The sequence below is a fragment of the Neofelis nebulosa genome, chromosome 5, assembly GCF_028018385.1.
Source record: "Neofelis nebulosa isolate mNeoNeb1 chromosome 5, mNeoNeb1.pri, whole genome shotgun sequence".
In the NCBI taxonomy this organism is placed as follows: domain Eukaryota; kingdom Metazoa; phylum Chordata; class Mammalia; order Carnivora; family Felidae; genus Neofelis; species Neofelis nebulosa.
The window spans coordinates 36367706-36382878 of NC_080786.1; positions in this window are offsets into that span (position 1 = coordinate 36367706).

Here is a 15173-nt window from a genome sequence, read left to right on the forward strand (position 1 = left end):
CTGAATGCCTAACCATCAGCTGTACTGAACAATGCTAAGCCCTTGAGATGGTTCAGTCCCTCAAGGACATAAGCAGGCTTTGATGGCAAGTTCATTACCTTGGATCTCTTCTACCCTGGAGGGAGAAAAAATTCATTCTTCCTAGAAATAATACATATTCTGATTATGGGTTTGCCTTCTCTGCTCATAGTGCATTGGCCAGCCTAATTATCTGCAAGCCACAGATTGCCTGCTTCTGGGGAAACCAAATCCTAGGCACCAACAAATCAAAAAGTTGGTTCTTTGATAGGTCTAATAAAATATACAGTATTCTGGCAAGATCGGAGGAAGAACAAATAAACAATATTGCAAATAAAAAAGAAAAACTATGTATTCTGTTGAGATATAAAGGGACAAAGATAAATAACTGGAGGAGAAGGGGAATTTCTTTTTACAAGAGAATGCCAAGTAATAAATATAGGAGGAATCCAGGTGTTAAAAAATCATTATATTGTAGCCATTATAGTAAGGACTGGTACAGACAAGAATCAAAAATGGATGCTAAAACACGTGTGAAAGTTTGATGAGGAATAGGGTGTTTCCACTGTTTCAAAGTATCTCCCATGAATTAATTGTTTAATAGAGAGAGTAAAATAGTAACTGTACACTGGAGAAAACTGTTGGACCCCACCCTAACCAAGTGATCAAAGTTAACATCACAAATCAACATCAGTTGACTAGTGATGTTCACACCAGTAACCAAAAGATAAATAGAGCAGATAAGCATAGCTGCAATTCTTTTTCCCAAATCTGCTCATTCTCAGAATGCCATCTGCCACCTTGTTTCTGTAAGGTGATACTCATGCTTGGCCCAGTGATGACCAAGTGCTAATTTAGTTGTTTTGCAGGAGCTCAAGGTTTACCTCCTCTTAGAGCACTAACAAAATGAAATTGACTCACCCCCATTTAGCAACTTCCTTTGTCTGATCTTGAGTCAAGTGGCTGTTTGCCCCTTTACCTGGACCCTTTTCAGCTTGCTTTTAAAAATCCCTGACTCTCCCCCTTAGGGAGGCAGATTTGAGGCCTCTCCTGGTGTCCTCATTTGGCAGCCTTTCGAATAAACTCTTGCCTTGCTGATCACTTGATGTCTCTGGTGCACCAAGGACAGGAACCTGAGTTGCAAGGTTATGCACTAGGAAGCAAACAACATTATGTAGCACTCCTACAAAAACATACATAACTTAGATCTTACTTGCCGTGAGGAAACAGACATTCAGCGTGAGACATCTACAAAACAACCACCATGTACTCTCCAAAACGGAAATGTCATGACAGAGGGAGGAGTCCCTGAGGCACTATTCCAGGTGAAAGGAAATCTAAGAAGGATGACAACAAAATGTAACCTTGAATCGGATCGTGGACCAGAAAAAATAATGCTATTGTAGGCGACAAAAAAATAATTTTTCCCCTACCCTTCTAGATTCTTGGCTGAGACCCTCTGTGATAATACAGATTAACAGGAGAAAAACAAGAAGTTTAATAACATGTATACCTCCTGTATACACAGGAAACACCCAAGAAAACTGAGAAATTCCCCAAAGAAATGGTCCAAACCACCACCTTACTAAATACCATCTCCGGCTAAAAACAAAAGATGTTGGGCAGTAGGTAGGGGGAGCCAATTATGGGAGGTTACCAGGAAAAGTACAGTAGATGAGAGGAAGGTCGTTAGACTTGAGTCATTGCCTTCTCCACGGATAAGAGTTTCTAGAGATTTTCACTCCTCCTTCCCTTACAAATAAAGATTTCCCTTATAAATGTAAATGTCTTTTACAAAAGTATAATATCTCCTCAGTTTTCAGAGCTTTTCTTTTTCTGCTTAACATAAATATAATCAGTCTAAAATAATCCTTACACCAAAGAGGCATGTACTGGGGAGACAAATTCTGGTCCCCTTTGCTATAGAAGACATTACTGGGACAACTAGCAAAAGTAAAATGTGAGCTATATATTAGATAATGCCAAATAGTGTAACATTTAGATAAATTTCCTGAGTTCATTAAATTTCCTATAATTATGTAAAAGAGTCCCTTATTCTTGGAAAATAAGTATGGAAGTACTAAGTTTTGAAGGGGCATGATACAGCAACTTACTCTGAAATGATTCAGGGGAAAAAAAATAGTCAGAGAAATGATAAAGTAAATGTGGCAAAATATTAACAGTAGGTACATCTAAATACAGGATATAGCTCTTTAGTATTATTCTTAAGTTTTTCTGTAAGTTTGAAATTATCTCAAAAAATAAAAATTTGAGTAAACTTTAAAAATAAAGGAATAAGAAGATATTATGAACAATATTATATGAGTACATTTTAAAATATAAGCGAAATTATTAAATTCCCAGAAAAATTCGATGAGAAAAAAAACTCTCTAAGGGCCTGAGATATAAGGGAAGCCAGTTTAGATTTCTTTTTTCTTTTTTTTTTAAAGTTTTTTATTTATTTTCAGAGAGAGAGAGAGAAAGCGCGCACAAACATGTGCACACAAATAGTGAAAAGACAGAGAGAGGGAGAGAGAGAATCCCAAGCAGGCTCCACACTATCAGCACACAGCCAGATGTGGGGCTTGAGCTAACCAACCATGAGATCATGATCTGAGTCAAAATCAAGAGCCAAAAGCTTGGGCACCTGGGTGGCTCAGTCAGTTAAGTGTTGGACTTTGGCTCAGGTCATGATCTCACTGTTCATGAGTATGAGCCCTGCGTCGGGCTCTGTGCTGACAGCTCGGAGCCTGGAGCCTGCATTGGTTTCTGTGTCTCCCTCTCTCTCTGCCCCTCTCCCACTCACACTCTGTCTCTCCCTCTCAAAAATGAATAAACATTAAAAAAAGATTTTTTAAAAAGTCAGAAGCTTAAAAAAAAAAAAAAAAAAGTCAGAAGCTTAACCAACTGAGCCACCCAGGTGCTCCTAGATTTGTTTCTAAGTCACCATGACTGTACATAAACTTTGTGTAAATCAAAAGCCTGATTTATGGCCCACCAAGCATAGATTGTATACCTGCTTTGTAAATGAGTGGCCTAAAGGAAAACCATCTTGTCCTTAAGATATTGATTAATGCTTCTACTCCCTGCATTCCTTGACGTTAACACTTGTGCTTCCTGCCTATATGTTAATCTATAATATTTTGCACTTTTGCAAGATGTAAAAAGGTATATAACCTTGTAAAAACTGTTCATTCTCTGTAGCCCTTTCTTCCCTGTGAAAAGTGTGTTTCTCAGGCAGCTGTCCTAACGAGGGCTCAAATAAAACTCTTTCTTACTTCTAGAGATCCTAAAAGGTTTGTTCATTTTGTGTCAACAGGCCTGATAAAACTGACAAACCTAGAAATTTTAAATAGATGTATAATCATTAAAGAACTCAAGTCAGTAGTTTAAAATGTTCCCCAAAATTCAATACCATACCAGAACAGATGGAGTTACAAGTGAGTTCTAAAGGAAAAGATATTGCAAACTCATTTTTATTCTTTGAAGCTATCGTAACCTTAATACCAAAAGCATACATTGACAAAATAAAGTTAACATAGATCAAAAAAAATTACAAAAAAAAAAATTACAAATGGGGCACCTGGGTGGCTCAGTTGGTTGGGTGTCTGACTTTTGATTTGGGCTGAGGCCATGATCCCAGGGTCATGGGATGGAGCCCCGATATGGGCTCCACACTGAGCATGGAGCCTGCTTGGGATTCTCTCTCCCTCTGCCCCTCTTTCCGACTCACACACTCTCACTTTCTTTCTCTCTCTTTCAAAAAAAAAAAAAAATAATAATAATAATAATAATAATAACATTTAAAAAAATTATAATAAAATATTGGCAAACTGAATCCGGAAATCAATGAAAGATATATTCATTACCAAGTTGAATCTATTCTAGGAATTCAAAGTATATTTAATATTCAAAAATAATTAATATAATCACTAAATTAAAATATTAAAGGAAAAATAATAATACACATTTCTTACAGTTGCAAAAATGAGTAAGTAATTTCTGTGTAATTAAGAATCTGGCTGGCCTTTGTCTCCCATTGCTGAGAAGTAGCCTCTAAACCCTGAGAGTTTCCTAAGTGCTAGGGAGTCTTTGTTATTCATCAGGCCCTTAGACCACCTCTGAAATTATAAGATGACTTAGAAGATGACTCATGGTAAGCCATTAAATAGTTTATGCTAATAAGACGACTCCCGTAGGGGCTCAGGCTACTCAGAAAGACCAACCGTATAATTAGAGGGTTAATGCTCTGAACCAGGCAATATCAACCAAAACTGAGGGCATGAAGGATGGAGGGGAAATACCACTAATTTAATCACATGGCCCATGAGTCCATCAGCCATGTCTATGAAACGAAATCCCAACAAAAACTTAATAACCTGTAACTTGAGTGAGTGAGGTTGACAACACTCTGCATATCACTACACATCAAACACCTGGTAAGGTGAGTTGTCCTCGCTCCTCACAAGGACAAAACACCACAAGCTTGCCATTTAGGGTCCTCCCGGCCCTCACCCCATGCATACCTTCTTTTGGCTGATTGTGATTTGTATCCTTTTTGCCATAATAAAACTGTAATTATGAATAGAGCCCTCTCTGAGCTCTGTGAGTCACTCTAACAAATTATCAAGCCTGTGGAGGAGGGGAGTCATGAAAACCCCCAAATGTAGCCAGTCATTCAGAAGTGAGGGTGGTCCTAGAAACTCCCTAGCTGGTGGCTGGTGTCCAAAGTGAGGCTGGTCTGTGGGGCAATATACTCTTAACCTCTGATGTTTGGCCTAACTCTGGGTACTTAGTGTCAGAAATCATTACAGCAATGAACAGATAAATCAAAACTAATTAATAAATGGGCCTATAAAAAGGGATGAGGAGACCAGATGGGCTGAGATGAGCTAGAAAGTAGCCTTCTCTGAATGTTCCTTGTTTTATGGTGTTAAAAGGAAGACAACAGACCGGAAATGGAGTCATTTATGCTAAGCCCCATATCACCAGAGACTTAACTTAATTATAACTTTGGCTCTCCCATATATGGAATCTTAAACCAATCATTCAGGAATCACTTCATTAGCACTAGTTAGGTAATCTGACTGATAGAACCTGATCCAACCCCTAGAGGAAAGTAATCTTGCAAAAACCAATCCACTTTTTAGTCTACTCTAACATCCTTGTTCCTGCTCCTTTCTGCCTACCTTATGTACAGCTCCTCAGAGTTCCTTTCTATCTGCTAAGTTGGATGCTACTTAATTCATGAATTGTTGAATAAAGTTAATAATATCTTTAAATTTTGCTCAGTTAAGTTTTGGGTTTTTTTTTAATTTTTTAATATTTTTTAAAGTTTATTTATTTTTGAGAGAGAGACAGAGAGAGCGGGGAGAGGCAGAGAGAAAGGGAGAGAGAGAATCCCAAGCAAGCTTTGCACTATCAGCACAAAGGAGCTGGAACTCACAAACCATGAGATCGTGACCCAAACAGAAACCAAGAGTCAGATGTTTAACTGACTGAGCCACCCAGACACCCCAAGTTTTGTTTTTTATTTTATTTTTTTAAATATGAAATATATTGTCAAATTGGTTCCCATACAACACCCAGTGCTCATCCCAACAGGTGCCCTCCTCAATGCCCATCACCCACTTTCCCTTCCCTCCCACACCCTATCAACCCTCAGTTTATTCTCAGTCTTTAAGAGTCTCTTATGGTTTGCTCCCTCACTCTCTTTTTTTTTCCCCTTCCCCTCCCCCATGGTCTTCTGTCAAGTTTCTCAGGATTCACATAAGAGTGAAAACATATGGTATCTTTCTCTGTATGACTTATTTCACTTAGCCTAACACTCCCCAGTTCCACCCACATTGCTACAAAAGGCCATATTTCATTCTTTCTCATTGCCAAGTAGTATTCCATTGTATACATAAACCACAACTTCTTTACCCATTCATCAGTTGATTGACATTTAGGCTTTTTCCATAATTTGGCAATTGTTGAAAGTGCTGCTATAAACATTGGGGTACAAGTGCCCCTATGCATCAGCACTCCTGTATCCCTTGGGTAAATTCCTAGCAGTGCTATTGCTGGGTCATAGGGTAGATCTATTCTTAATTTTTTGAGAAACCTCCATGGTTTTCCAGAGCAGCCTGAGTTTTGTTTTTTAACATTGGTTTGGCTTTGGAATCATGTAAATGTTTTACATAATTAAAACAGAAAACTGAATAGAAAAATGAAAGGCAATCCCATAAAAGTAAAAACTAAAACAAAGCAACCTAACTCTATATCAGTTTTGTAGCCTAACCACACATAATTATTCCGAGTGACTTTAAACATAGTATATTGACTGTACATCCCCAGTAGGATAAACTAAAAGGTCAAAACAAAACAAAACAAAACAAAACAAAACAAAACTAATCAAAACTGCATTCAGGTGTCTTGTTGTCAGTTGTAATATCAGTATTGCTATTTTAAAAAGAGGTAGTATCAATAAATACACCTCTAACCCCAAGATTATGGTCTCTAAATGTTAATACCCTTTTTTTCCTAAGTTTATTTTTTTTATTTATTTTGAGAGAGAGAGAGAGAGAGAGAGAGAGCATGAGTGGGCTCCACACTGTCAGCACAGAGCCCAACACAGGGCTCAATCTCATGACCCGTGAGATCAGGACCTGAGCCAAGATCAAGAGTCGGATGCTTAACCAACTGAGCCACCCAGGTGCCCCAATATTATTACCTTAAAAAGAACCAAAACTTTTTGGAAAAATAATCACCCCACATCTGCAGAAAGAAATATACAAAACAGCATGGTACATCTTGTCATAACAGAAATCAAAGAACTTGTATCAAAGACTACTGGAGGGGGGGGGCACATCAGTAGCATATTGGCACCAACTTGAAGGAATTTCCACTGACCAAAGATGGGATAATTTGAGCATCATAAATAATAATGATTTCAGCAGGTTGAGACACACCAATATGTAAAAATATACTTTAAAAAACACAACAAATATATAAAAATTCATTGATTTATAATGATAATTTTATGCCATCATTAATGTCTTCAGAGGTTGCTAGGATGCCAACTCATCCTGAAACTGATACACAAAAGAAAAGAATCAAGCATTTATCCCTTCTTTCCTATTCAGACTGTTTTTTCAGGGTAACCAAATAATTGATTAAGGTTCTTCTTTATAGAAGAAATCACAGCTAATAAATGTAGGAAGAGTTAATGACTTAGAAAATCACTATTTTGCAATCTCTAATGAAATCACTGACACAGATAATGATCAACAATGTCTGCCAAAAGCACTGGGTGAAAGGGAGATAGGAAACTTTATAAGGGATGGATTAGGCTGGCACATTCAGAACCAGATGATCAGTATTAAGATCACTAAAAGAGGAACAACTAGGTATTATTTACCTCCTGATGTGAGACAATGGAAAGTGCACAGCACCACCTACAGAGGACTTTTGTCAAATAAACATTTCAAATTTTTAAACATTTTTAAAAAGGAAAAGGAAAAGCCTAAATCTAATGAAGTCTTTGGTTCTAATTATTACTCTTCAGAAATACAAGGTATAGAAGAACATGTAAAATAACAGCTCAAAAATTAAATCAGATAAATCAGAAGGCAAGAAATTCTACAGCACAAATGATTGTTTTCATCTAATAGTATTTTTAAAAAGAAAACTTTAATAGGCTAAAAGAGATTTAAGGAACAAATTAACTATGTTTGAAAGAGGGAAGAGTATTTCTTCCTCTGAGGCAAAAGGAAAAAAAAGAAAAGAAACATATTAACCAAATGAAATTATGTACTTTTTTGCATTCTAGTTAAATAAACCAAGAGTAAAATTACAATCATTTAGAAAATCAGGGGAGCCTGGGTGGTTTAGTCAGTTAAGCATCAGACTCTTGATTTCTGCTCAGGTCATGATCTCAGGGCTAGTTGTGAGATCAAGCCCCATGTCAGGGTCCCTGGTGAGCATGGAGTCTGCTTGGAATTCTGTCTCTGCCCATCTCCCAATCGTGCTCACTTGCTCTTTCTCTCTCTCTCTCTCTCTCTCTCTCTCTCTCTCTCTCTCTCTCTCTCTCAAAATAAATAAATTAAAAAAAAAATAGTTTGGAGGGGTGCCTGAGTTGCTCAGTCAGTTGAGCGTCTGACTTAGGCTCAGATCATGCTCTCACAGCTGGTGAGTTCGAGCCCTGAGTTGGGCTATGTGCTGACAGCTCTGAGCCTGGAGCCTGCTTCAGATTCTGTGTCCCCCTCTCACTTTGCCCCTTCCCAATCGTGTTCTGTCTGTCTCTCAAAAATAAATAAACATTAAAAAAAATTTTTTTAATAGTCTGGAAAATCAGGAAAAAATGAACTCAGACTATTAGGTGATATTAAGGAATTGTTATATGGGAGGTAATCATGGGTGTTGTGGCTATGCTTCTTAAAAGTCCTTATCTGCTGGAGGTACGCACCACTGTACTTACAGATTAAATGATATGATGCCTGGGAATTACTTTCAAATAGCCAAACCAACAAAAGAGTAGAGAGAAGAGATAGTACAAGAATGGCAGGAAACTGATCATTGTTGAAGTTGGTTGATGACTCATGACAATTCATGATAACATTCTCTGTTTTTGTATAAGTTTAAAAATCTCTCTAATAAAAAGTAAAACATATGATCACCTTAATAGTTGCAGAAAAAGCTGATTTGATCACATTCCACACCCCTTCATAATTGTGATTCTTAGCAAACTAAAAATAAGAGAGAATTTATTTAACTTAAAAAATGTGCCTATCAAAACTTACAGCAAACATCATAGTTAATAATGAAACAGAAGCAATTTTTAAAATCTGGAATACAATAAGGATGCCCCTACCATTAACCACCACTTGGCAACATTGAATCAGAAAACTTAATTTGTATAATAACTCGAGAAAAAGAAATGAGAGATATATAAGGATCAGAAAGGAAAAAAATATGAGTTAATTTTCTCAAATGGAATGAGTGCATAGAAAAACCCCAAGTGACAATAAACAAATTATTAGAATAATTCTCAGAATAACTATGAGTTTAGCAAGGGAATGATAAAGTAAACAGTGGCATCTACCCTCAATGGAGAGAGAGAGGATTCAGCTGGGATAGGGCACAGACAGCTTTCAAAAGTATTGGTTGGGAATGCAAGGTGGTGCAGCCACTCTGGAAAACAGTAGGGAGGTTCCTCAAAAAACTAAAAATAGAACTACCCTATGACCCAGCAATTGCACTACTAGGCATTTATCCATAGGATACAGGTGTGCTGTTTCGAAGGGACACATGCACCCCCATGTTTATAGCAGCACTATCCACAATAGCCAAAGTATGGAAAGAGCTCAAATGTCCATCAATGGATAAATGGATAAAGAAGATGTGGCATATATATACAATGGAGTATTACTTGGCAATCAAAAAGAATGAAATCTTGCCATTTGCAACTACATGGATGGACCTGTAGGGTATTAAGCTAAGTGAAATTAGTCAGAGAAAGACAAGTATCATATGACTTCACTCATATGAAGACTTTAAGAGACAAAACAGATGAACATAAGGGAAGGGAAACAAAAATAATATAAAAACAGGGAGGAGGACAAAACAGAAGAGACTCATAAATATGGAGAACAAACTGAGGGTTACTGAAGGGTTGTGGGAGGGGGGATGGGCTAAATTGGTAAGGTGCACTAAAGAATCTACTCCTGAAATCATTGTTGCACTATATGCTAACTAATTTGGATGTAAGTTTATAAAAATAAAAAATAAAATTTAAAAAGTATTGGTAATGTTCTATTTCTTAAGATGGATGGTGGAGAAAATAATTATTTGGTTATTCTATACACCTTATAATATGTGTGTGTGATTTTATTTATATGAAATACTACCTAATAAAAAATTAAAAGCTGGGGCACCTGGGTGGCTCTGTTGGCTAAGCCTCTGACTTCAGCTCAGGTCATGATCTCCTGGTCTGTGAGTTTGAGCCCCACATCAGGCTCTGTGCTGACAGCTCAGAGCCTGGAACCTGCTTCAGATTCTGTGTCTCACTCTCTCTCTGCCCTTCCCCTGCTTACCCTTTCTCTTTCTCTCTCTCTCTCTCTCTCTCTCTCTCTCTCTCTCAAAAATAAATACATATTTAAAAATTTTTTTTTAATTAAAAGCAAAAAAAAATGGATTCCCTATTTCTAGAACTTCTAAAGCATGAACATACGGCCATATCTTTTGGAAGTGTTGTAGAGATAATTCTTGCTTTGGGAAAATCAAGTAACTTGGTCTTGAACGTCATTTGCCATTTTCAAAATTTCTCTTAAAATCATATCACTGGATTGTTGTCGTGTGACAGTGTGAACTTGGGGTTGCCCAATATTCAGATATTACCAAAAAGCTGGAAATAAATTTTTTTACGTATGCAAATACTTTGAAACACTGTGAAGGCCAAAAGAAAGGCATCTATCTGTAGGCTGCTAGGCTATGTCCTCTGTTCTAGACTCCAAGTTTTAGAGATAGTCTTCGACCCTGAATGAGTAGGATCATTTCAGTTAGGCCCAAGTCCTCCAGTCCACTCCATACCTCTCTGTTCTCACATCCTGCCTTCATTCTGTGTTTCCTGCCTGAGCCAGCAGGTGCCTGAGTTTGTGAACCCGTCTTCCAGTATCCATGGCATGGAGAAGAATCTTCCTGTATTTCCCCCAATTCACCATCAGAGGGCAGGCACGCAAAATAGGAGGAGAAAACCCGTAGCTTTTGCTGCTACTGGTACTTTCAGGGAAAGGAATCCAGGGATTAACCATGCAGGATTAACCATGTTTATCTAAATTTTAACCATGAAAATACTGTGTGTTTATCTGAATTTAGAAGCATTCTGCAAACATAAGGTATGCAGGTGGGAATGTTTATGTCTTGCTAGAGCTAATCAAAAATCAGTAGCAACAGTGGGACGTCTATAGAGATGAAGCTCTGAGAGTCAGAGCCTGGTACTGCTCAGACATTTGGCTCAGGACAAGCAGGAACTTGGCTTATTTCAGAAATCTTTACAAACGAGTGAATGATTCAGTATCCTCCTTCACAGTCACATCTGTCTGCTGAACATATCTCTTGGAGACACTGTCTCCAGGTCTGCTGTCCTCAGGATAAGAAATAAGGAGATATTCTATATGGGGCAAGGAGAGGGCAAGCTAGACTGTTACAGACAGTGGGCAGTTACACAGGGTGAGGTGTACTGGGAAATGTTTAACAACCAGTTTGCAAAACAAACAAAAAAGCTCTAATCTGCAGCATGTGCCATCTCCACAGTGTAAATACTCCTACTTGGCCAACTTTAAGGAACTCACATTGCATCACTAAACACAGTTGGGAAAAGATACACAATAGACTCTCCTATAGAGAGTCACAATAGACCACCTAGAAGAAACCAGCTTTATCATCCTACTGACTCCACCTACTCTCCACCCCCATTTCAAAGTAAAGTCTTAACTGTAGAAACAGGCCCACCCCAACATTTTCAAAGTTTAGGGTGAGGGTACAAATAGAGGCCCATATACTTTGTGTCTAAATATTTAAGTTATAAATCAAACTAACACATTGCTAATTAAAATATGTCTTATCCTGCTGCCATGACAAATGTACCTTCATAACTATCTGGAAATCCAGGTTTAAATTTAGAATTCTATGCCTAATATGGCAAGGCAGAAGAAGCCATCCCTGGCCCTCTATCCCAGGCCCACCCCCTTTTCTTCTCACCCCCAGCACACACAAGCACTAGACCACACTCTGTTTCATCTTGCAGGCAGCTCTCTCTTGGCCATCCCTTGGGCCCAATGTGGTCTGTGCACAGGAGAACAGGCCCAGGGAAGAGTCCACACCAGTGTAAAAATGGACTTGAGGTATTTGGGCTGGTAATTATGGAGTCCCAAGACCTGAAACATGGAAAATGGGGTTAGTCTCCAAGTAGACATGTCCCCACTGTCCTATGGATTCTTCAACTCTTAGAGAGGGCAAAGCCAGACTTGGGCCCAAGCAGGCGCTTTAAAGTACAGGACTCGGGGCGCCTGGGTGGTTCAGTCGGTTGAGCATCCGACTTCGGCTCAGGTCATGATCTCATGGCTCGTGAGTTCGAGCCCTGCGTCAGGCTCTGTGCTGACAGCCTGGAGCCTGCTTCGGATTCTGTGCCTCCCTCTCTCTCTGCCTCAACCCACTCGCATTCTGTCTCTGTCTCTCTCAAAAATAAATAAACATTAAAGTACAGGACTCAGGGCAGGAAGCCTCCTCTCCCAGGCCTGAGAGCAATTACTGCACAGAAGCCTCTCTTGCTGTGCAGGTCTTCTGATGATTTTCAGCATTTAAAATTCCTACACTGACAGGACTCCAGAAATTTCAATCACTCAGGCAGAGTACTGAGCACTTACTATTGGCTGGGACTGAGCTGTAAGGTGAAGAAATGAAAAGATTGTTCTGCCCCAACATTCCCAAAAGGGTAATTCATTACATTCCTTGTTTATACTTTAGAGAAGCATCAGCAAATCAGAACACGAGGGCCAAGTCCTGTCAGGTTGTTTTTGTATGGCCCATAAGCTTACAATGGGTTTTATGTTTTGCAAGAGCTGGAGGGGGGGGGGGGGGAAGGAAAGAAAAATAAGAAGAGGAATATTTCATGACATGGGAAAATTACATAAAATTCTAATTTCAGGGTCCATAAATAAAGTTTTATAGGAACACAGCCCTGCCCATTTGTTTATATGTTGTCTATGGCTACTTTCACACTACAACAGCAGAACTGAACGGCTCTGTCAGAGACTATGGCCACAGAGCCCAAATTATTTACTCTCTGATCCTTTACAGAAAAAACTTAGCAATTCCTGCTTTAGAGCTAAGTTTCTTTCCTATGTTTCTCCAGAGAAGATTGGTGGTAGGTGGAGTAGGAAGGGCAGGGAGGGTACAAGGAAAAGGAGAGAACAGAAGTTGACTGAGTTCTGACTGCAGAACTTTGCCTCCTTTCCCTTCGAAAAGAGAAGCTGTACGAAAGCAGACGGGGACTGCCAAGAGGGCACTTGAGAGGACAGGAGAAGTGGGCATAGTGCTCTCTAGCACCCAGGCCAAGCTCTGCCTTTGTTTTTCCCATTAATCTCAGTTATAGGGGCACCTGTAACTCAGTTATAGGTTATTAATCTCACTTATAGGGTGGCTCAGTCAGTTAAGCGGTTAAGCGTCTCTTGGTTTTGGTTCAGGTCATGATCTCACAGTTCGTGAGTTTGAGCCCCACATCTGGCTTTGCGCTGACAGCGTGGAACCTGCTTGGAATTCTCCCTCTCCCTCTCTCTTTGCCCCTCCCCTGCTTGCGCTCTCTCTCTCTCCCAAAATAAATAAATAAACTTTAAAAAAATTATTTTAAATCTCACTTACAGCCTCCACTGAATTAGAACATTAAATCTCAACAGTGAAAATCACTACAGTTCCTTTGCTCGGTGAATCTTTGTATTGAAGATGGCAATGAGCACTCATCATTAAAATATCTAGAGCAGTGCTGTCTACCAGAAATACAATGTAATCCAGAATATAATTTTAAATTTTCTGGTAACCACATTAAAAATGTAAGGGGAAGTAATGATATTAATAAAGTATTTTATTTAATATGAAGTATCCAAAATATTATCAATTCAATATGTAAGCAATTCAAGGTTATTAATGAGATACTCTGTATTCTTTTTCTGTACTAAGTCTTTTAAATCTGGTGGATATTTTACACTTACAGCCCATCTCAATTTGAAAATCCTGTGATCAATTTTTATCAGAAATACCTGATTCTGTGTTTTATGAAACTCACAGTTGAAAAACTAAATCATATACTCAAATCATTCTAAACATACTTAAACACGTTCTAACTGAGCCAAATTTCAGTTTTTAAGCATAAATTGAAATGAAACGAAATTAAAATTCAGTTCTTCGGTTGTACTAACCACATGGTAGGAGCTCAGTAGTTACATTTGGCCAGGGACCACTACACAGAGCAGAGCAGCTCTACCCAAATCCACAGCACAGAGCTGCCGTGTGTTGTTTCTATCAACAACAGGTAAACACTAAACTAGTACACAGCACTTGTTCTCTCCTGTTAAGCTCTCCAAACAGCAAGGAAACAAGACCTGTAATTTCTCCATGTTAACTACCTACAAAGGTAACCCTCCTCGGGATCATCCACTTAGAGGAAATGGCTTATTTCCTATGACCCTCAAAGAGCCACCAGGAAGAAGGAAGGATCTTTTTTTTTGCCAATCTAGTTTCCAAAGGGCAAAGCCTCCAAAAATCCCAAAGATTGTAATATTTCCATACTTCCCATAAAATTCATAAACAAGTCTTGCTGGCTTTGTCTTTAAAATACAAATTTTAGTTGAGGGACTCACACTCCCCAATTTTAAAACCTACTACAAAGCTACAGTAATCAAGACAAGGCAATAACTGGCATAAGGATACTATATGTAATAAATATATTTATTACAATATTGACATATACTATAAAACACATATGTTGTATAGATACACCATCACCTTTTATTCACCTGCAAAAGCCTCCTAACTTCGCTCTTGCCTTCACTCCTACCCACTAAAGCCCACTCTTCACACAGCAGCCAACCTAATTTGTATGTGTGTGTGTGCATGTACGTAAACGTGTGTGTGATTTTTTAAATGTATTCATTTATTATGTGTCTTCATATTTTGTAATAAATCCATGCTTATTAAAAAGTTGCAAAAATAGTGCAAAGAGTTCCCATGTACCCATCACCAAGCTTCCCCATCTTACATAACTGTAGAATAATGATCAACACTTAGAAATTTATACTGCCCTACGAGCTAATCTATAGACCTTATTTAAATTTCACCAGTTGTCCCATCACTGTCTTTTTCTGTTCCAGAATCCAATCCAGGACCCATACTGCATTTAGTTGTCCTGTCTCCTTAGCCTCCAACAATTTGAGACAGTTCCTCAGTCTGTCCATGTCTTTCATAATCTTGATACCTTTGAGGAATACAGGCTGGTTATTCTGTAGAAGGCATCTGTTTGGATTTGTCTGATGTTTCATCACGATTAATTTCAAGTTATGCATTTGGGGCAAGAACACCACAGAAGTGATGCTGTGTTCTTCGTGGTCATCTTATCAGAA